The sequence below is a fragment of the Ornithorhynchus anatinus genome, unplaced genomic scaffold, assembly GCF_004115215.2.
Source record: "Ornithorhynchus anatinus isolate Pmale09 unplaced genomic scaffold, mOrnAna1.pri.v4 scaffold_79_arrow_ctg1, whole genome shotgun sequence".
In the NCBI taxonomy this organism is placed as follows: Eukaryota; Metazoa; Chordata; class Mammalia; order Monotremata; family Ornithorhynchidae; genus Ornithorhynchus; species Ornithorhynchus anatinus.
In genome coordinates this window covers 12188-32122 of record NW_024396935.1, presented here as the reverse complement: position 1 = coordinate 32122, position 19935 = coordinate 12188, and the positions used below count along the sequence as shown (strand labels likewise).

The 19935-nt window shown below is 46.3% G+C and overlaps 1 long non-coding RNA gene across 1 annotated transcript in view; it reads right to left on the bottom strand.

The window, feature by feature from the left end:
• LOC103169387 overlaps positions 1 to 18929 on the bottom strand; it is an 84738-nt gene extending 65809 nt beyond the window's left edge. The window contains exon 1 of the long non-coding RNA XR_003756713.1: positions 18889 to 18929. This is a non-coding gene — a long non-coding RNA (uncharacterized LOC103169387). The remainder of the gene's footprint in view (positions 1 to 18888) is intronic.
• Between the last annotated feature and the right edge of the window lie 1006 nt (positions 18930 to 19935).

Sequence of the window (19935 nt, the reverse complement as noted above, 5' to 3'; positions counted from 1 at the left end):
TGAGAATTAAAGCGAAATACTGGGGTGCGCAGAAAAGGGGGGAGCGTTCTAAACGGGAGGTTTAGAAATGAAGCGACATATTGGGGTGCGTGGAAAAGAGGGAGCGTTATAAGCGGGGGGTTAGAAATAACACGCAATATTGGTGAGCGCGGAGTAAGGGGGGCATCCTAAATGTGGGAGGGGGGTTAGAAATAAAGCGCAATATTTTGGTTGGCGCGGAATAGAGGGAGCGTTCAAAAGAAGGTTAGAAAAAAACACAATATTGTGGTGCGCGGAAAAGGGGGAGCGTTCCAAACGGGGGTTTAGAAATAAACTGCAATATTTGAAATAAATCGCAATATTTTCGTTGGCGGGATAAAGAGGGAGCATTCAAAAGAGGATTAGAAATAAAGTGCAATATTGGGGTGCGCGAAAAATGGGGACTGTTCTAAGCGGGGGAGAGGGTTTCGGAATAAAGCACAATATTCGGATGCGCGCAAATGAGGAGAGTTTTAAGTGGGGGAGGGGTTTCAAAATAAAGCGCAATATTGTGGTGCGTGAAAAAGTGGGAGTGTTCTTAAGAGGGGGAGGTTAGAAATAAAGCACAGTATTGGGGTGCGCGGGAAAAGGGGAGCGTTCTTTATGGGTGTTTGGAAATAAAGCGCATCATTTTAAATAAGTCGCAATATTTTGGTTGGCGGGAAAAAGAGGGAGTGTTCAAAAGAGGATTAGAAATAAAGCACAATAGTGGTGTGCTCGAAAAAAGGGGGAGCGTTCTCAACGGGTGTATAGAAATAAAGCGCAATATTGGGGTGTGCGGGAAAAGGGGGAGCGACCTATGCGGGGGTTAGAAGTAAAGCGCAATAATAGTGTGCGCGACAAAAGGGGGAGCGCTTTAAGCGGGGAAGGGGGTTTATGAATAAAGCGCAATATTCCGGTGCGCAAAAATGGGGAGTGTTTTAAGTGCGGGGTAGGTTTAGAAATACAGCGCAAAATAGGGGTGCGCGAAAAAGGGGGAGTGTTCTGAGCGGGGGGTTAGACTTTGAGCGTAATAGTGGGGTGTGCGGGAAAAGGGGGAGCGTCCTAAATGGGGGAGGGAGTTTAGAAATAAAGCACAATATTTTGATTGTCGGTAAAAAAAGAGGGAGCATTCAAAGTGGGGTTAGGAATAAATCGAAATATTGGGGGTCGGGAAAAGGGGGAGCATTCTAAGTGGGGGTTAGAAATAAAGCGCAATATTGGTGTGCTCGAAAAAAGGGGGAGCGCTGTAACAGGGGGAGGGGGTTTAGGAATATACACAATATTTGGGTGTGCGAAAAATGGTGAGCGTTTTAAGGTGGGGAGGGGATTTATAAATAAAGTGCAATATTGGGGTGCGCAAAAAAGTGAGAGCATTGGATGTGGGGGTTTAGAAATAAAGTGTAATATTGGGGTGCGCGGGAAAAGGGGGAGCGTCCTAAAAGGGGGAGGGGGTTTAGAAATAAAGCACAATATTGTGGTTGGCGGGAAAAAGAGGGAGCATTCAAAGGGGGTTAGAAATGAAGCGCAATATTGGGGTGCATGAAAAAATGGGGAATGTTCTGAACGGGTGTATAGAAATGAAGCGCAATATTGGGGTGTGTGGGAAAAGGGGAGCGTTCTTTATGGGTGTTTGGAAATAAAGCGCATCATTTTAAATAAGTCGCAATATTTTGGTTGGCGGGAAAAAGAGGGAGTGTTCAAAAGAGGATTAGAAATAAAGCACAATAGTGGTGTGCTCGAAAAAAGGGGGAGCGTTCTCAACGGGTGTATAGAAATAAAGCGCAATATTGGGGTGTGCGGGAAAAGGGGGAGCGACCTATGCGGGGGTTAGAAGTAAAGCGCAATAATAGTGTGCGCGACAAAAGGGGGAGCGCTTTAAGCGGGGAAGGGGGTTTATGAATAAAGCGCAATATTCCGGTGCGCAAAAATGGGGAGTGTTTTAAGTGCGGGGTAGGTTTAGAAATACAGCGCAAAATAGGGGTGCGCGAAAAAGGGGGAGTGTTCTGAGCGGGGGGTTAGACTTTGAGCGTAATAGTGGGGTGTGCGGGAAAAGGGGGAGCGTCCTAAATGGGGGAGGGAGTTTAGAAATAAAGCACAATATTTTGATTGTCGGTAAAAAAAGAGGGAGCATTCAAAGTGGGGTTAGGAATAAATCGAAATATTGGGGGTCGGGAAAAGGGGGAGCATTCTAAGCGGGGGTTAGAAATAAAGCGCAATATTGGTGTGCTCGAAAAAAGGGGGAGCGCTGTAACAGGGGGAGGGGGTTTAGGAATATACACAATATTTGGGTGTGCGAAAAATGGTGAGCGTTTTAAGGTGGGGAGGGGATTTATAAATAAAGTGCAATATTGGGGTGCGCAAAAAAGTGAGAGCATTGGATGTGGGGGTTTAGAAATAAAGTGTAATATTGGGGTGCGCGGGAAAAGGGGGAGCGTCCTAAAAGGGGGAGGGGGTTTAGAAATAAAGCACAATATTGTGGTTGGCGGGAAAAAGAGGGAGCATTCAAAGGGGGTTAGAAATGAAGCGCAATATTGGGGTGCATGAAAAAATGGGGAACGTTCTGAACGGGTGTATAGAAATGAAGCGCAATATTGGGGTGTGTGGGAAAAGGGGGAGCGTTCTAAACGGGGGATTTTGAAATGAAGCGCAATATTGGTGTGCACGAAAAAGGGGGAGCGTTTTAAGTGGGGGAGAGGGTTTAGGAATAAAGCACAATATTCGGGTGCATGAAAATGAGGAGCATTTTAAGTGGGGGAGGGGGTGTCTTAATAAAGCGCAATATTGGTGTGCGCGAAAAAAGGGGGAGTGTTCTAAGCGGGGGTGTAGAAATAAAACGCAACATTGGTGTGCGCTGTAAATGGGGGAACGTTTTGAACAGGTGTTTAGAAATAAAGCGCAATATTTGAAATAAATCGCAACATTCTGGTTGGCGGGAAAAGATGGAGCATTCAAAAGAAGGTCAGCAATAAAGGGCAACAGTGGGGTGCGTGGAAAAGGGGGAGCGTTCTAAACGGGGGGTTTTGAAATACAGCTCAATTTTGGGGTGCGCAGAAAAGGGGGAGCGTTCTAAGCCGGGCTTAGAAATAAAGTGCAATATTGGTGTGCAAGAACAAAGGGGGAGCGCTGTAAGCAGGGGAGGGGGTTTAGGAATAAAGCACTATATTCGGGTGCGTGAAAAATGGGGAGCAAATCAAATGGTGGAGGGGTTTAGAAATAAATCGCAATATTGGTGTGCGCGAAAAAAGGGGGAGCGTTCTAAGCGGGGGTTAGAAATAAATCGAAATATTGGGGTGCACGGGAAAGGGGGAAGCGTCCTAAACGGTGAAGGGGTTTAGAAATAAAGTGCAATGATTTAAATAAGGCACAATATTTTTCTTGGCGGGAAAAAGAGGGAGCGTTCAAGAGGGGGATAGAAATAAAGCGCAATATTGGGGTTCGTGAAAAAGGGGGACCTTTCTGAACTGGTGTATAGAAGTAAAGCACAATCCTGGGGCCTGCGGGAAAAGGGGGAGCATTCTAAAGGGGGGTTTTGAAATAAAGCGCAATATTGGGGTGTGCGGAATCGGGGGAGTGTTCTAAGCAGGGGTTAGAAATAAAGCACAATATTGGCGAGCGCAGGAAAAGGGGGAGCTTTCTGAATGGGTTTTTAGAAATAAAGCGCAATATTTGAAATAAATCGCAATATTTTGGTTGGCTGGAAAAAGAGGGTGCGTTCAAAAGAGGGTTAAAAATAAAGCGCAATATTGGGCTGCGTGGAAAAAGGGGAGCGTTCTAAGCGGGGGTTAGAAATAAAGCGCAATATTGGTGTGCTCAAAAAAGGGGGAGCGCTGTAACAGGGGGAGGGGGTTTAGGAACATACGCAATATTCGGGTGCGCAAAAAATGGTGAGCGTTTTAAGGTGGGGAGGGGATTCATAAATAAAGCGCAATATTGGGGTGTGCAAAAGAGGGGGAGCATTCGATGCGGGGGTTTAGAAATAAAGTGTAATATTGGGGTGCGCGGAAAAAGGGGGAGCGTCCTGAAAGGGGGAGGGGGTTTAGAAATAAAGCGCAATATTTTGGTTGGCGGGAAAAAGAGGAAGCGTTCAAAGGGGGTTAGAAATGAAGCACAATATTGGGGTGCGTGAAAAAATGGGGAGCGTTCTGAACGGGTGTATAGAAATGAAGCACAATATTGGGGTGTGTGGGAAAAGGGCGAGCGGTCTAAACGGGGCGTTTTGAAATAAAGCGCAATATGGGGTGCGCGAAAAAAGGGGAGCATTCTAAGCAGGGGTTAGGAATAAGTCGCAATATTGGTGTATGCAAAGAGGGGGAGCGCTTTAAGTAGGGGAGAAGGTTTAGGAACAAAGCGCAAGATTCTGGTGCGTGAAAATGAGGAGCGTTTTAAGTGGGAGAAGGGGTTTATGAATAAAGTGAAATATTCGGGTGCACGAGAAAAGGGGGAGCGTTCTAAGCGTGAGATTAGAAATAAAGCGCAATATTGGGGTGCCCGGGAAAAGGAAGAGCGTTCTAAACGGGTGTTTAGAAATAAAGTGCAATATTTGAAATAAATCGCAATATTTTGGTTGGCGGGAAAAAGATGGTTAGAAATAAAGCGCAATATTTGGGTGCTCGAACAAAAGGGGGAATGCTCTAAACGTGGGGTTTTTAAATAAAGCGCAATATTGGGGAGAGCGGAAACGGAGGAGCATTCTTAGCGGGGTTTAATAATAAAACGCAATATTGGTGTGTGTGAAGAAAGGGGGTGTGCTGTAAGCGGGGGCGAGCTTTAGGAATAAAGCGCAATATTGGGGTGCGCAAAAAATGCGGAACGTTTCAAATGGTGGAAGGGGTTTAGAAATAAAGCGCAACATTGGGGTACATGGAAAATGGGGGAGAGTTCTAAGCGAGGTGCTAGAAATAAAGCGCAATATTGGGGTGCGCAGAAAACGGGGAGCGTTCTAAGCGGTGGTTAGAAATAAAGCGCAATATTGGTGTGCGCGAAAAAAGGGGGAGCGTTCTAAGCGGGGGTTAGGAATAAAGCGCAATATTGGTGTCCGCGAAAAAAGGAGGAACGTTTTAAGTGGGGGAGAGGGTTTATTAATGAAGCACAATATTTGGGTGCCAGAAAATGAAGAGTGCTTTAAGTTGGGAGGGGGTTTCTAAATAAATCGCAATATTGGGATGCGCAAAAAAGCAGGAGCATTCTAAGCAGAGGGTTCGAAATAAAGTGCGATGTTGGGGTGCGGAGGAAAGGGGGGAGCGTTCCAAATGCGTGTTTATCAATAAAGCGCAATATTTGAAATAAATCGCAATATTTTGGTTGGCGGGATAAAGAGGGAGAGCTGAAAGCGAGGTTTAGAAATGAAATGCAATATTGGGGTGCGCCGAAAAAGGGGGAACAGTCTAAGCAGCGGTTAGAAATCAAGCGCAATATTGGGCTGCATGGGAAATGGGGGAGCATTCTAAACGGGTACTTAGAAATAAAGTGCAATATTGTGGTGCACGGGTAAAGGGGGAGTGTTCTAAGCAGGGAGGGGTTTTAAAATAAAATGCAATATTTTGGTGGGCGGGAAAAAGGGGGAGCGTTCAAAGGGTGTTAAAAATAAAGCACAATATTGGGGTGCGTAGAATAAAGGGGGAGCATTCTAAACGGGGGAGGGAGCTTCGAAATAAAGCGCAATATTTTGGTGGGCGGGAAAAAGGGTGAGCGTTCAAAGTGGGGTGAGAATTAAAGCAAAATATTGGGGTGCGCAGAAAAAGGGGGGAAGTTCTGAACGGGGTGGTTAGAAATAAAGCGTAATATTGGAGTGCACGGAAAAAGGGGTAACGTTCTACAATGGGGTTGAAATAAAGCGCAGTATTGGGGTTCGCGAAAAAAGGGGGAGCGCTCTAAGCGGGGGGGTAGAAAGAAAGCGTAATATTAGGGTGCGTGGGAAAAGGGGGAGGGTCTTATATGGTGGAGGTGGTTTAGAAATAAAGCACAATATTGGGGTGTGCGGGGAAAGGGGGAGCGTTCTAAATGGGGGTTAGGAATAAATTGCAATATTGGTTTGCGCAAAAAAAGGGGAGCATTTTAAGTGGGGGAGAGGGTTTACAAATAAAGCGAAATATTGGGGTGTGAGAAAAAGGGGGAGTGCTGCAAGTGGGGGGTTAGAAGAAGAGCGCAATATTGGGGTGCATGAAGAAAGGGGGAGCGTTCTGAACGGCTCTATAGTAATAAATTGCAATATTGGTGTTTGTGGGAAAAGGGCGAGCGTTCTAAACGGGGGGTTTTAAAATAAAACGCAATATTGGTGTGTGTGAAAAAAAGGGGGAGCGTTTTAAGTGGGGAAGAGGGTTTAGGAATAAAGCGGAATATTCGGGTGCGCAAAAATGAGGAGCGTTTTTAAGTGGGGGAGGTGGTTTCTAAATAAAGCGCAATATTGGGGTGCACAAAAAAGGGGGAGCGTTCTAAGCGGGGGATTGCATATAAAGCGCAATATTGAGGTGTGCGGGAAAAGGGGGGAGCGTTCTAAATGGGTGTTTAGAAATAAAGTGCAGTATTTGAAACGAATCGCAATATTTAGGTTGGCGAGAAACAGAGGGGGTGTTCAAATGAGGGTTAGATATAAAGAGCAGTATTGGGATGCGCGGAAAAGGGGGAGCGTTCTAGGCGGTTTTGAAATAAAGAGCAATATTTGGGTGTGCGGATTAAGGGGGGCATTTTAAACGGGTTTTTAAAATAAAGTGCAATATTAGGTTGCGCGGGAAAACGGGGAGCGTCCTAAACAGGGGAGGGGGTTTAGAAATAAAGGGAAATATTTTAAATAAAGCGCAATATTTTGATTGGCGGGAAAAAGAGGGAGCATGAAAAAGGGGGTTAGAAATAAAGTGCAATATTGGGGTGCGTGAAAATAGGGGAGCGTTCTGACCGCGTGTATAGAAACAAATTGCAATATTGGGGTGTGCGGGAAAAGGGGGAGCGGTCTAAATGGGGGGTTTTGAAATAAAGCGCAATATTGAGGTGCGCAAAAAAGGGGAAGCATTCTAAGCGAGGGAGAGGGTTTAGAAATAAAGCGCAATATTCAGGTGGGCAAAAATGAGGGGCGTTTTAACTGGGGGAGAGGGTTTAGGAATAGAGCGCAATATTCGGGTGTGTGAAAATGAGAACGGTTTTAAGTGGGGGAGTGGGTTTCAAAATAAAGTGCAATATTGGGGTGCGTGCAAAAAGGGGGAGCGTTCTAAGCTGGGGGATTAGAAATAAAGCGCAATATTTGAAATAAATCGCAATATTTTGTTTGTCGGGAAAAAGAGGTAGCATTCAAAAGAGGGTTAGATATAAAGCGCGATATTGGGGTGCACGGAAAAGGGGGAGAGCGTTCTAAGCGGGGGTTAGAAATAAAGCGCAATATTGGTGTGCTCGATAAAAGGGGGAGCGCTGGAGGCGGGGGAGGGGGTTTAGGAATAAAGCTCAATATTCGGGTGCGTGAAAAATGATGAGTGTTTTAAGTGGGGGGGGATAGAAATAAAGCGCATTTTTGGGGTACGCAAAAAGGGGGAGCTTTCTAAATGGGGGGTTAGAAATAAAGCGTAATATAGGGGTGCACAGGAAAAGGGGGAGCATCCTAAACGATGGAGGGTGTTTAGAAATAAAGAGCAATATTTTGGTTGGTGGGAAAAAGAGGGAGCGTTCAAAGTGGGGTTAGGAATAAAGTGAAATATTGGGGGTCGGGAAAAGGGGGAGAGTCCTAAACGGTGGAGGTATTTAGATATAAAGTGCAATATTTTAAATAAAGCGCAATATTTTGGTTGGTGGGAAAAAGAGGGAGCATTCAAAGTGGGGTTAGGAATAAAGCGAAATATTTATTGGGAAATATTGGTTGGGAAAAGAGGGAGCGTCCTAAACGGTGGACGGGTTAAGAAATAAAGGGCAATACTTTAAATAGAGTGCAATATTTTGATTGGAGGGAAAAAGAGGGAGCATTAAAAAGGGGGTGAGAAAGCGCAATATTGGGGTGTGCGAAAATAGGGGAGCGTTCTGAACGTGTGTATAGAAATAAAGCGCAATATTGGGTTGTGCGGGGAAAGGGGAAGCGTTCTAAAGGGGGGTTTTGAAATAAAGCGCAATATTGGGGTGTGTGAATTAAAGGAGGAGCGTTCTAAACGGGGGAGGGGGCTTAGAAATAAAGTGCGATATCTTCGTTGGCGGGAAAAAGGGGGAGCATTCATAGGGGGGTTAGAAATAAAGCACAATATTGGGGTGCGCGGAAAAGGGGGGAGCGTTCTAAGCGGGGGAGGGGTTTTAGAATAAAACGCAATATTTTGTGGGCGGGAAAAATGGGTGAGCGTTCAAAGTGGGGTGAGAACTAAAGAGAAATACTGGTGTGCATGGAAAAGGGGGGAGCGTGCTAAACGGAAGGGTTAGAAATAAAGCGCAATATTGTGGTTTGCAGAAAAGGGGGAGCGTTCTAAGGAGGGGTAAAAATAAGCACTATTGGTGTGTGCGGAATAAGGGGGGGCGTTCTAAACGGAGGAGGGGGTTTAGAAATAAAGCGCAACATTGGGGTGCGGGGGTAAAGAGGGGAGCGTCCTAAGCGGGATGTTTGCAATAAAACGCAATATTGGGGTGGGGGAATAAAGGGGGTGCTTTCTTAGCGTGGGATTAGGGGGAAGGGTTTAGGAATAAAGCGGAATATTCGGGTGTGCGAAAATGAGGAGCATTTTTAAGTGGGGGAGGGGGTTTCTAAATAAAGTGCAATATTAGCGTGTGCGGGACAAGGGGGAGCATTCTAAACAGGTGTTTAGAAATAAAGCGCAATATTGGGGTACACAAAAAAGGGGGACCGTTCTGGAAGGGTGTATAGAAGTAAAGCGCAATACTGGGGTCTGCGGGAAAAGGCGGTGCATTCTAAAGGGGGGTTTTGAAATAAAAAGCAATATTGGGGTGCGCAGAAACGGGGGAGCGTTCTAAGTGGCTGTAAGAAATAAAGCGCAATATTGGAGTGCGCAGGAAAAGGGGGAGCTTTCTGAACGGCTTTTTAGAAATAAAGCGCAATATTTGAAATAAATCGCAATATTTTGTTTGTAGGGAAAAAGAGGGAGCATTCAAAAGAGGGTTAGAAATGAATCGCAATATTGGGGTGTGCGGGAAAAAGGGGAGCGTCCTAAATGGGGAGGGGGGTTAGAAATGAAACACAATATTTTGGTTGGCGGGAAAAAGAGGGAGCATTCAAAGTGGGGTTAGGAATAAAGTGAAATATTGGGGGAGCGTCCTGAATGGCTGTATAGAATGGGGTGTGCGGGAAAAGGGGGAGCGTTCTAAACGGGGGGGTTTTGAAATAAAGTGCAATATTGGGATGCGCGACAAAAGGGGGAGCGTTTTAAGTGGGGTAGAGGGTTTAGGAATAAAGCGCAATATTCGGGTGCGTGAAAATGAGGAGCCTTTTAAGCGGGGGAGGTATTTCAAAATAAAGCGCAATATTCGGGTGCACAAAAAGGAGGGAGCGTTCTAAATGGGGGGGATTAGAAATAAAGCGCAATATTTGAAATGAATCGCAATATTTTGGTTGGCGGGAAAAAGAGGGAGCGTTCAAAAGAGGGTTAGAGATAAACGCAATATTGGGGTGCCCGGCAAAGAGGGAGTGTTCTAAGCGGGGGTTAGAAATAAAGCGCAGTATTGGTGTACGCGAAAAAAGGGAGCGACCTGTAAGCGGGGCAGGGGGTTTAGGAATAAAGCGCAATATTCGGGTGCGCGAAAAATGGGGAGTGTTTTAAGTGGGGGAGGGGGGGTTTAGAAATAAAGCGCAATATTTGAAATAAATCGCAATATTTTGGTTGGCGGGAAAAAGAGGGATTGTTCAAAAGAGAGTTAGAAATAAAGCGCAATATTGGGGTGCCCGGAAAAGGGGTAGCATTCTAAACGGGTTTTTGAAATAAAGCGTAATATTGGGGTGTGCGGGAAAAGGGGGAGCATCCTAAACGCTGGATGGAGTTTAGAAATAAAGCTCAGTATTTTGATTGGCAGGAAATAGAGGTAGCATTCAAAGTGGGGTTAGGAATAAAGCGCAATACTGGGGGGAGGGGCGGTAAAAGGGGAAACGTCCTAAACGGTGGAGGGGTTTAGAAATAAAGTGCAATATTTTAATAGAGCGCAAGATTTTGGTTAGCGGGAAAAAGAGGGAGCGTTCAAAACGGGGTTAGAAATAAATCGCAAAATTGGGGTTCACAAAAATAGGGGGAGCGTTAATAACAGGTGGTTTTGAAATAAAGAGCAATATTGGGGTGCGCGAAAAAAGGGGGAGCGTTCGAAGCGGGGGTTAGAAATAAAGCACAATATTGGTGTGCGCGAAAAAAGGGGAGCGCTGTAAAAAAAGGGGAGCGGGGGAAGGGGTTTCGGAAGAAAGCGCAATATTCGGGTTTGCGAAAAATGGTGAGCATTCTAAATGGGGGTTAGAAATAAAGCGTAATATAGGGTGCAGGGGAGAAGGGGGAGCATCCTAAACGGGGGAGGAGGTTTAGAAATAAAGCGCAATATTTCGGTTGGCGGGAAAAAGAGGGAGCGTTCAAAGTGGGGTGAGAAATAAAGCGCAATATTGGGGTGCCCGGGTAAAGGGGGAGTGTTCTAAGCGGGGAAGGGTTTTAAAATAAAATGCAATATGTTGCTGGGTGGGGAAAAAGGGGGAGCGTTCAAAGGGGGGTTAGAAGTAAAGCACAATGTTGGGGTGTGCGGAAAAGGGGGGAGCGACCTAAATGGCTTTTTTGAATAAAGCACAATATTGGGGTGTGCGGGAAAAGGGGGAGCATCCTAAACGCTGGAGGGAGTTTAGAAATAAAGTGCAATATTTTGGTGGGCGGGAAAAAGGGGGAGATTTCAAAGTGGGGTTAGGAATAAAGCACAATATTGGGGGCGTGGGAAAAGGGGGAGCGTCCTAAACGGTGGAGGGGTTTGGAAATAAAGCGCAATATTTTAAATTAAGTGCAATATTTTGTATGGCCGGAAAAAGTGGGAGACTTCAAAAGGGGGTTAGAAATGAAATGCAATATTGAGGTGAGTGAAAATAGGGGAGCGTTCTGAACGGGAGTTCAGAAATAAAGCGCAATATTGGGGTGTGTGGGAAGAGGGGGAGAGTTCTCAACGGGGTGTTTTGAAATAAAGCACAATATTGGGGTGCGTGAAAAAAGAGGGAGCCTTCTAAGCGGGGCCGAGGGTTTAGGAATAAAGCAGATTATTCGGCTGCGCGAAAATGAGGGGCGTTTTAAGTGGGGGAGAGGGTTTAGGAATAAATCGCAATATTCGGGTGCGTGAAAATGAGGAGCGTTTTAAGTGGGGGAGTGGGTTTCAAAATAAAGCGCAATATTGGGGTGCGCGAAAAAAGGGGGAGTGTTCGTAGTGGTGGTTTAGAAATAAAGCGTAATATTGGGGTGTGCGGGAAAAGGGGGAGCGCTCTAAATGGGAGGTTTTGAAATAAAGCGCAATATTGGTGGGCGCGAAAAAAGGCGAGCGTTTATGTGGGGGAGTGGGCTTAGGAATAAATCGCAATATTCGGGTGTGCGAAAAATGGAGCGTTTTTAAGTGGGGGAGGGGGTGTCAATAAATCGCACTATTGGGGTGCGTGAAAAAGGGGAAGCGTTCTAAGCGGGGAGGTAGAAATAAAGCGCAATATTGGCTTGCGTGGGAAAAGGGGGAGTGTTCTGAATGGGTGTTTAGAGATGAATCGTGCAATATTTGAAATAAATTGCAATATTCTGGTTGGCGGGAAAAGAGGGAGCGTTCAAAAGAGGGTTAGGAATAAAGGGCAATATTGGGGTGCGCGGAAAAGGGGGAGCGTTCTAAACGAAAGGTTTTGAAATACAGCGCAATATTGGGGTGCGCGGAAAAGGGGGAGTGTCCTAAAGGGGTTTTGGAAATAAAGCGCACTATTGGGGTGCGCGGAGAAGAGGGAACATTCTAAGCGGGGCTTGGAAATAAAGCGGAATATTGGTGTGCATGAACAAAGGGGGAGCGCTGTAAGCGGGGGAGGTGGTTTAGGAATAAAGCAATATATTCGGGTGCCCGAAAAATGGGGAGCGTTTCAAGTGGGGGAGGGGGTTTCAAAATAGATCACAATATTGGCGTGTGCAAAAAAAGGCGGAACTTTCTAAGCGGGGGTTAGAAATAAAGCGTAATATTGGGGTGCACAGGAAAAGGGGAAGTGTCCTAAACAGGGGAGCGGGTTTAGAAATAAAGCGCAATAATTTGGTTGGCGGGAAAAAGAGGGAGCTTTCAAAGTGGGGTTAGGAATAAGGCGCAATATTGGGAGGGGGGTTGTGAAAAGGGGGAGCATCCTAAACTGTGGAGGGGTTTAGAAATAAAGTGCAATATTTTAAATAAAGCGCAATATTTTGGTAGGCGGGAAAAAGAGGGAGCGTTCAAAGGGGGTTAGAAATGAAACGCAATATTGGTGTGTGGGAAAAAAGGGGGGCATTCTGAACGGGTGCATATAAAGCGCAATATTGGGGTGTGCGGGAAAAGGTGGAGTGTTCTATGGGGGGGGGTTAGAAATAAAGTGCAATAATGGTGTGCGCGACAATAGGGGGAACGCTTTAAGCGGGAAAGGGGGGTTAGGAATAAGCCCAATATTCGGGTGTGCAAAATGAGGAGCGTTTTAAGTGGGGGAGGATGTTTAGAAATAAAGAACAATATTGGGGTTTGCGAAAAAAGGGGGAGTGTTCTGAGCAGGGAGTTAGACATAAAGCGAAATATTGGTGTGTGCGGAAAAAGGGGGAGCGCTCTAAACGGGTGTTTAGAAATAAAGAGCAATATTTGAAATAAAGCGCAATATTTTGGTAGGCAGGAAAAAGAGGGAGACTTCAGAACGGGGTTAGAAAGAAAGCGCAATATTGGGTTGCGTGGAAAAAGGGGAACTTTCTTAAAGGTGGGTTTTGAAATAAAGTGCAATAGTGGGGTGATCAGAAACGGGGGAGCATTCTTAGCGGGGTTTAGAAATAAAGCGCAATATTGGTGTGCGCGAAAAAAGGGGGAGCCTTCGAAGCGGGGGTGAGAAATTAAGCGAAATATTAGTGTGCGCAAAAAAGGGGGAGTGTTTTAAGTGGGGGAGAGGGTTTAGAAATAAAGTGCAATAATTGAAATAAATCGCAATATTTTGGTTGGCGGGTAAAAGAGGGAGCGGTCAAAAGAGGGTCAGAAATAAAGTGAAATATTGGTGTGAGCTGAAAAGGGGGAGGGTTCTAAACGGGGGCTTTTGACATAAACCGCAATTTTGGGGTGCAAGGCAACGGCGGAGCGTTCTAAACGGGTTATTGAAATAAATCGCAATATTGGGGTGCGCGGACGATGGGGAGCATTCTAAACGGGGCTTAGAAATAAAGCACAATATTGCTATGCACGAAAAAAGGGGGAGCGCTATAAGCGGGGGAGGGGGTTTAGGAATAAAGCGCAAAATTCGGGTGCGAGAAAAATGGGGAGCGTTTTAAGTTGGGGAGGGGGTTAGAAATGAAGCACAATATTGGAGTGCGTGAAAAAGGGGGGAGCTTTCTTCGCGGGGGGTTAGAAAGAAAGCATAATAGTGGGGTGCGCGGGAAAAGGGGTAGCATACTAAATGGGGGAGGGGGGTTAGAAACAAAGCACAATATTTTGGCTGGTGGGAAAAAGAGGGAGCGTTCAAAGTGGGGTCAGGAATAAAGCGCAATATTGGGGGGCGCGGGAAAGGTGGACCGTCCTAAACGGTGGAGGAGTTTAGAAATAAAGCGCAATACTTTAAATGAAGCGCAATATTTTGGTTGGCGGGAAAAGGAGGGAGCGTTCAAAGGGGGGGTAGAAATAAAGCACTATATTGGGGTGCACAAAAAAAGGGGGAGCGTTCTGAATGGGGGGTTAGAAATAAAGCACAGTATTTGAAATAAATCACAATATTTTGGTTGGCGGGAAAAAGAGGGAGCGTTCAAAGTGGAGTTAGGAATAAACTGCAATATTTGGGGGGCGGGAGAAGGGGGAGCACCCTAAACGGTGGAGGGGTTTAGAAATAAAGCGCAATATTTTGAATAAAGTGCAATATTTTGGTTGGCGGGAAACGAGAGGGAGCGTTCAAAAGGGTGAAAGAAATAAAGTGCAATATTGGGGTGCACGGAAAAAGGGGGGCGTTCTGAACGGGTGTATAGAAATTAAGCGCAATATTGGGGTGTGCGAGAAAAGGGGGAGCGTTCTAAATGGGGGTTTTGAAATAAATCACAATATTGGTGTGTGCGAAAGAAGGGGGAGCGTTCTAAGCTGGAGGTAGAAATAAAGTGTAACATTGGTGTGCGCGAAAGAAGTGGAAGCATTTTAAGTGGGGGAGAGGTTTAGGAATAAAACACAATATTTGGGTGCGCGAAAAAAGGAGGAGCGTTCTAAGCGGGAGGTTAGAAATTAAGCGCAATATTCCAGTGCGCGGGAAAAGGGGGAGCGTTCAAAAGAGGGTTAGACATGAACGAAATATTGGGGTGCCCGGAAAAGAGGGAGCATTCTAAACGGGTTTTTGAAATAAAGTGCAATATTGGGGTGCGCAGAAAAGGGGGAGCGTTCTAAGTGGAGGTTAGAAATAAAGCGCAATACTGGTGTACGCGAAAAAAGGGAGAGCTGTGTAAGCGGGGCAGGGGGTTTAGGAATAAAGTGCAATATGCGGGTGCGTAAAAAATGGGGAGCGTTTTAAGTGGGGGAGGGGGGTTTAGAAATAAAGCGCTATATATGAAATAAATCGCAATATTTTGGTGGGCGGGAAAAAGGGGGATCGTTCAAAAGAGGGTTAGCAATAAAGCGCAATATTGGGGTGCCCGGAAAAGGGGTAGCGTTCTAAACGGGTTTTTGAAATGAAGCATAATATTGGGGTGCACGGGAAAAGGGGGAGCGTCCTAAACGCTGGAGGGGGTTTAGAAATATAGCCCAATATTTTGGTTGGCGGGAAAAAGAGGGAGCGTTCAAAGTGGGGTTAGGAATAAAGCGCAATATTGGGGGAGGGCGGTAAAAGGAGAAGCGTCCTAAAGGGTAGTAGGGTTTAGAAATAAAGCACAATATTTTAAATAGAGCACAATATTTTGGTTAGCGGGAAAAAGAGGGAGCGTTCAAAATGGGGTTAGAAATAAATTGCAAAATTGGGGCTCGCGAAAATAGGGGGAGCGTTCTTCACGGGTGGTTTTGAAATAGAGCGCAATATTGGGGTGCGCAAAAAAAGGGGGAGCTGTCTAAGCGGGGGTTAGAAATAAAGCACAATATTCGAAATAAATCGCAATATTTTGGTTGGTGGTAAAAAGAGGGAACGTTCAAAAGAGGGTTAGAAAAAAAGCGCAATACTGGGGTGCGCCGAAAAGGGGGAGCGTTCTAAATGGGTTTTTGAAATAAAGCCCAATATTGGGGTGCACGGAAATGGGGGAGCGTTCTAAGTGGGGGTTAAAAATAAAGCGCAATATTGGTGTACGAGAAAAAAGGGGGAGCGTTCTAAGCAGGAGTTGGAAATAAAGCACAATATTGGTGTGCACGAAAAAAGGGGAGTGCTGTAAGCGGGGAGGAGGGGGTTTAGGAAGAAAGTGCAATATTCGGGTTCACGAAAAATAGTGTGTGTTCTAAATGGGGGGTTAGAAATAAAGCCTAATATAGGGGTGCAGGGGAAAAGGGGGAGCGTCCTTAACGGGGGAGGGGGTTTAGAAATAAAGCGCATTATTTCGGTTGGTGGGAAAAAGGGGAAGCTTTCAAAGTGGGGTGCGAAATAAAGCGCAATATTGGCGTGCGCGGGTAAAGGGGAAGCGTTCTCAGCGGGGAGGGTTTTTTAAATGAAATGCAATATTTTGGTGGGCGGGGAAAAGGGGGAGCATTCAAATGAGGGTTAGAAGTGAAGCACAATATTGGGGTGCGAGGGAAAAGGGGGAGCATCCTAAACTGGGGAGGGGTTTTAGAAATAAAGCGCAATATTTTGGTCGGCGGGGAAAAGGGGGAGCTGTTCAAGTGGAGTTAGGAATGAAGAGCAATATTGGGGGGGGGGGGGCGGGAAGGGTGGAGCGTCCTAAACGGTGGAGTGGTTTAGAAATAAAGCAAAATATTTCAAATAAAGCGCAATATTTTGATTGGCGGGAAAAAGAGGGAGACTTCAAAAGGGGGTAGAAATAAAGCGCAATATTGGGGTGTGCGAAAATAGGGGAGCTTTCTTAACGGGAATTTAGAAATAAAGCGCAATATTGGGGTGTGCGGGAAAAGGAGGAGGGTTCTAAACGGAGGGTTTTGAAATAAAGCGCAATATTGGGGTGCGTGAAAAAAGAGGGAGCCTTCTAATCGGTGGAGAGGGTTTAGGAATAAAGCGGATTATTCGGGTGCACGAAAATGAGGGGCGTTTTAAGTGGGGAAGAGGGTTTAGGAATAAAGTGGAACATTTGGGTGCGTGAAAATGAGCGTTTTAAGTGGGGGAGTGGGTTTCAAAATAAAGCGCAATACTGCGGTGCGCAAAAAATGGGGAGCGTTCTAAGCGATGGAATTAGAAATAAAGCGCAATATTGGGGTGCGCGCCAAAGGGGGAGCATTCTAAATGGGTGTTTAGAAATAAAGCGCAATATTTTGGTTGGTGGAAAAAAGAGGGAGCGTTCAAAAGAGGGTTAGATATAAAGCGCAATATTGGGATGCGTGGAAAAGGGGGAACGTTCTAAACGGGGGTTCGAATAAAGCGCAATATTGGGGTGCACGGGAAAAGGGGGAGCGTCCTAAACGGCGGAGGGGGTTTAGAAATAAAGCGCAATATTTTGGTTAGCGGGAAAAAGAGGGAGCGTTCAAAACGGTGTTAGAAATAAAGCGCAATATTGTGGTTCGCAAAAAAAGGGGAAGCGTTCTAAGCGGGGGTTGGGAATAAAGCGCAATATTGGTGTGCGCAAAAAAATGTGGAGCGTTTTAAGTGGGGCAGAGGGTTTAGGAATAAAGCACAATATTCGGGTGCGCGAAAATGAGGAGCGTTTTAAGTGGAGGGGGTTTCTGAACAAAGCGCAATATTGTTCTAAATGGGATTAGAAATAAAGTGAAACATTGGGGTGCGTGAGAAAAGGGGGGCGTTCTAAGCGGGGAGTTAGAAATAAATCACAATATTAGGATGTGCGGAAAAAAGGGGGAGACTTCTAAACGGGGCGGTTTGGAAATAAAGCGCAATATTGCGGGTCCGGGAAAAGGAGGAGCACTCTAAGCGGGGGAGGGGGTTTAAAATAAAGCGCAATATTTTGGTAGGCGGGAAAGGGGGAGCGTTCTAAGCCTAGGGTTAGAAATATAGCGCAATACTGGGGTGTGCCTGAAAAAGGGGGCGCGTTCTAAGCGGGGGATGGGGATTAAATTAATGGCAATATTTTGGTGGGCGGGAAAAGGGGGAGCGTTCTAAACGGGGGGTTTTGAAATAAAGCGCAATGTTGGGGTGCGCGAAAAAGGGGGAGCGTTCTAAGCGGGGGTTGGAAATAAAGTGCAATATTGGTGTGCGCGAAAAAATGGGGAGTGTTGGGGTGTGCGAAAAAGGGAGTGTGTTCTAGGCTGGGGGTTAGGAATAAAGCGCAATATTGGGATGCACGGGAAAAGGGGGAGCGTTCTAAACGGGGTTAGAAATAAAGCGCAACACTGGGGTGCGCGAGAAAATGGGGAGCGCTGTGACAGGGGGAGGGGGGTTAAAATGAAGCGCAATATTTTGGTGGGCGGGGAAAAGGGGGAGCGTTCTAAACGGGGGTTATAAATGGATCGCAATATTGGGGTGTGCGGGAAAAAGGGGGAGACTTCTAAACGGGGAGTTTAGAAAGAAAGCGCTATATTGGAGCGCGGGAAAAGGGGGAGCGTTCTAAGCGGGAGCGTGGGTTTAAAATAAAGTGCAATATTGTGGTGCAGGGAAAAGTGGGGAGCGTTCTAAGTGGGGGGTTAGAAACAACGCGGATATTGGGGTGCACAGAATAAAGGGGGAGCGTTCTAAACGTGGAGGGGTTTTAGAAATAAAGCGCAGTTTTGGGGTGCGCGGGAAAAGGGGAGCGTTCTAAGCGGGGGAGGGGGGCTTAAAATAAAGCGAAATATTTTGGTGGGCGGGAAAAAGGGGAGCGTTCAAAGGGGGGTTAGAAATCAAGCGCAATATTGGGTTGCGCCGAAAAAAGGGGGGACGTTCCAAGCGGGGGGTTAGAAATAAAGCGCAATAGTGGGGTGCGCGGAATAATGGGGGAGCGTTCTACACGGGGAAGGCAACTAGGAATAAAGCGCAATATTGGGGTGTGCAGGAAAAGGGGGAGCATTCGAAGGAGGGGTTAGAAATAAAGCGAAATATTTTGGGGGGCGGGAAAAGGGGGAGCGTTCCAAGAGGGGTTAGAAATTAAGCTCAATATTGGGGTGCGCGGAAAAGGGGTAGCGCTGTAAGCGGGTGAGGGGGTTTAGAAATAAAGCGCATTACTAGGTGTGCTGGAAAAAGTTGGAGCGTTCTAAGCGGGGGAGGGGGTTTAAGATAAAGCGCAATATTTGGCGGGCGGGAAAGGGGGGAGCGTTCTAAACGGGGAGGGGTTTTAAAATAAAATGCAATATTCTGGTGGGCGGGAAAAAGGGGGAGCGTTCAAAGGGGTGGGTTAGAAATGAAGCGCAATATTGGGGTGCGTGGAAAAGGGGGGTGTTCTAAGCGGGGGGGGGGGTAGAAATAAAGGTGTGCATCCCCTTGATTCTATTTATCGTAATTACGTTGTCTTGTTTTTGTCCATCTGTCTCCCCCACTTAGACTGTAAGCCCGTCATTGGGCAGGGATTGTCTCTATCTGTTGCCAAATTGTACATTCCAAGCACTTAGTACTGTGCTCTGCACACAGTAAGCGCTCAGAAAATACTATTGAATTGAATGAATGAGCAATGTTTGGCAGATAAAAAGCACATAACAAATACCATCGTTATCATTCTTCTACTCAAACGCTTTCCTTACCCAGACTGCATTATTTGGGTCCTCCTCATTCAACCGATGCTGGACCTATAAGATTGAAAGGGAACTATGTTAGTATGTGAAGAACTAGCACATCTGAAGGGGTAAGGGGAAGATGACATCACAGTGAGAACAGAAAAGTGGGGATAGGCACAGTAAGGTGAGGAGTCAGCCCTGCAGAAAACATGTCTTAATTCTGTTGTACTGTACTCTCCCAACCTCATAGTACAGTGCTCTACACAAAATAACCACTCAATAAATACTACTGATTGATTGCATGAAGGAAGTGTCTCTGAATTTCCAGAGCCACAGAGAGAGGCTAGAGAACAAAGCAGTTTGAAGAGCCAGGAAGCCTTCTGGGATGATGTGTTAAGCCCTTCACCCCACTCCCTACCTCCCTCACAGGCATGAAGGAGATCAGGAAAAGGGTCAGGTTGATACCTCCAGCCTAGAAGGGAACCCTTCAAGGAAATTACCAGGCCCAGTAGAGCTCCCCCCTCCTCCCCACCCCGCACTAGCAAGCCAAAAAGCAAGTTCAAAGTTACCCAAAATTTAACACCTCATTACCCCCCCCCCCAACAGCTCTTTCCTCCTCCTAAACTCAACAGGCACAGACATTAAGGAAAACTCATTCAGCTCTGAAATAGCCTCACACTCTGGAGGCTTATATAGGCCAGGGCGGGGCCCGGCCTGACGTCAGTAATCCACCTGATTAGGAGCAGCTGGGTTAGAGATCAGGTGTCCTGGGAGAAAGCCCCAGCCTCTTCATTGGAGGAGGGGGTGACTGTGGGAAAGATAGGATTTGTAGCATGAAAGGGTTTGTCCAGGGAAACAAAAAATTACAAGCAGCTGTCTCGGGGGTCTCATCTCTGGCCTGACCCCCCACACCACCTTCCTGTCCTGTATGAGTTCCCTCCTCACGGCCCACTGACACTGGACCCAAGGAACAGTCAGGATAGCCTGGACCTTAAAAGCAGACTATCACTCTCCCCACCTTCAGAGCCTTCCTAAAATCACATCTCCCTCAAGAGGTCTTCCCCCACTAAACCC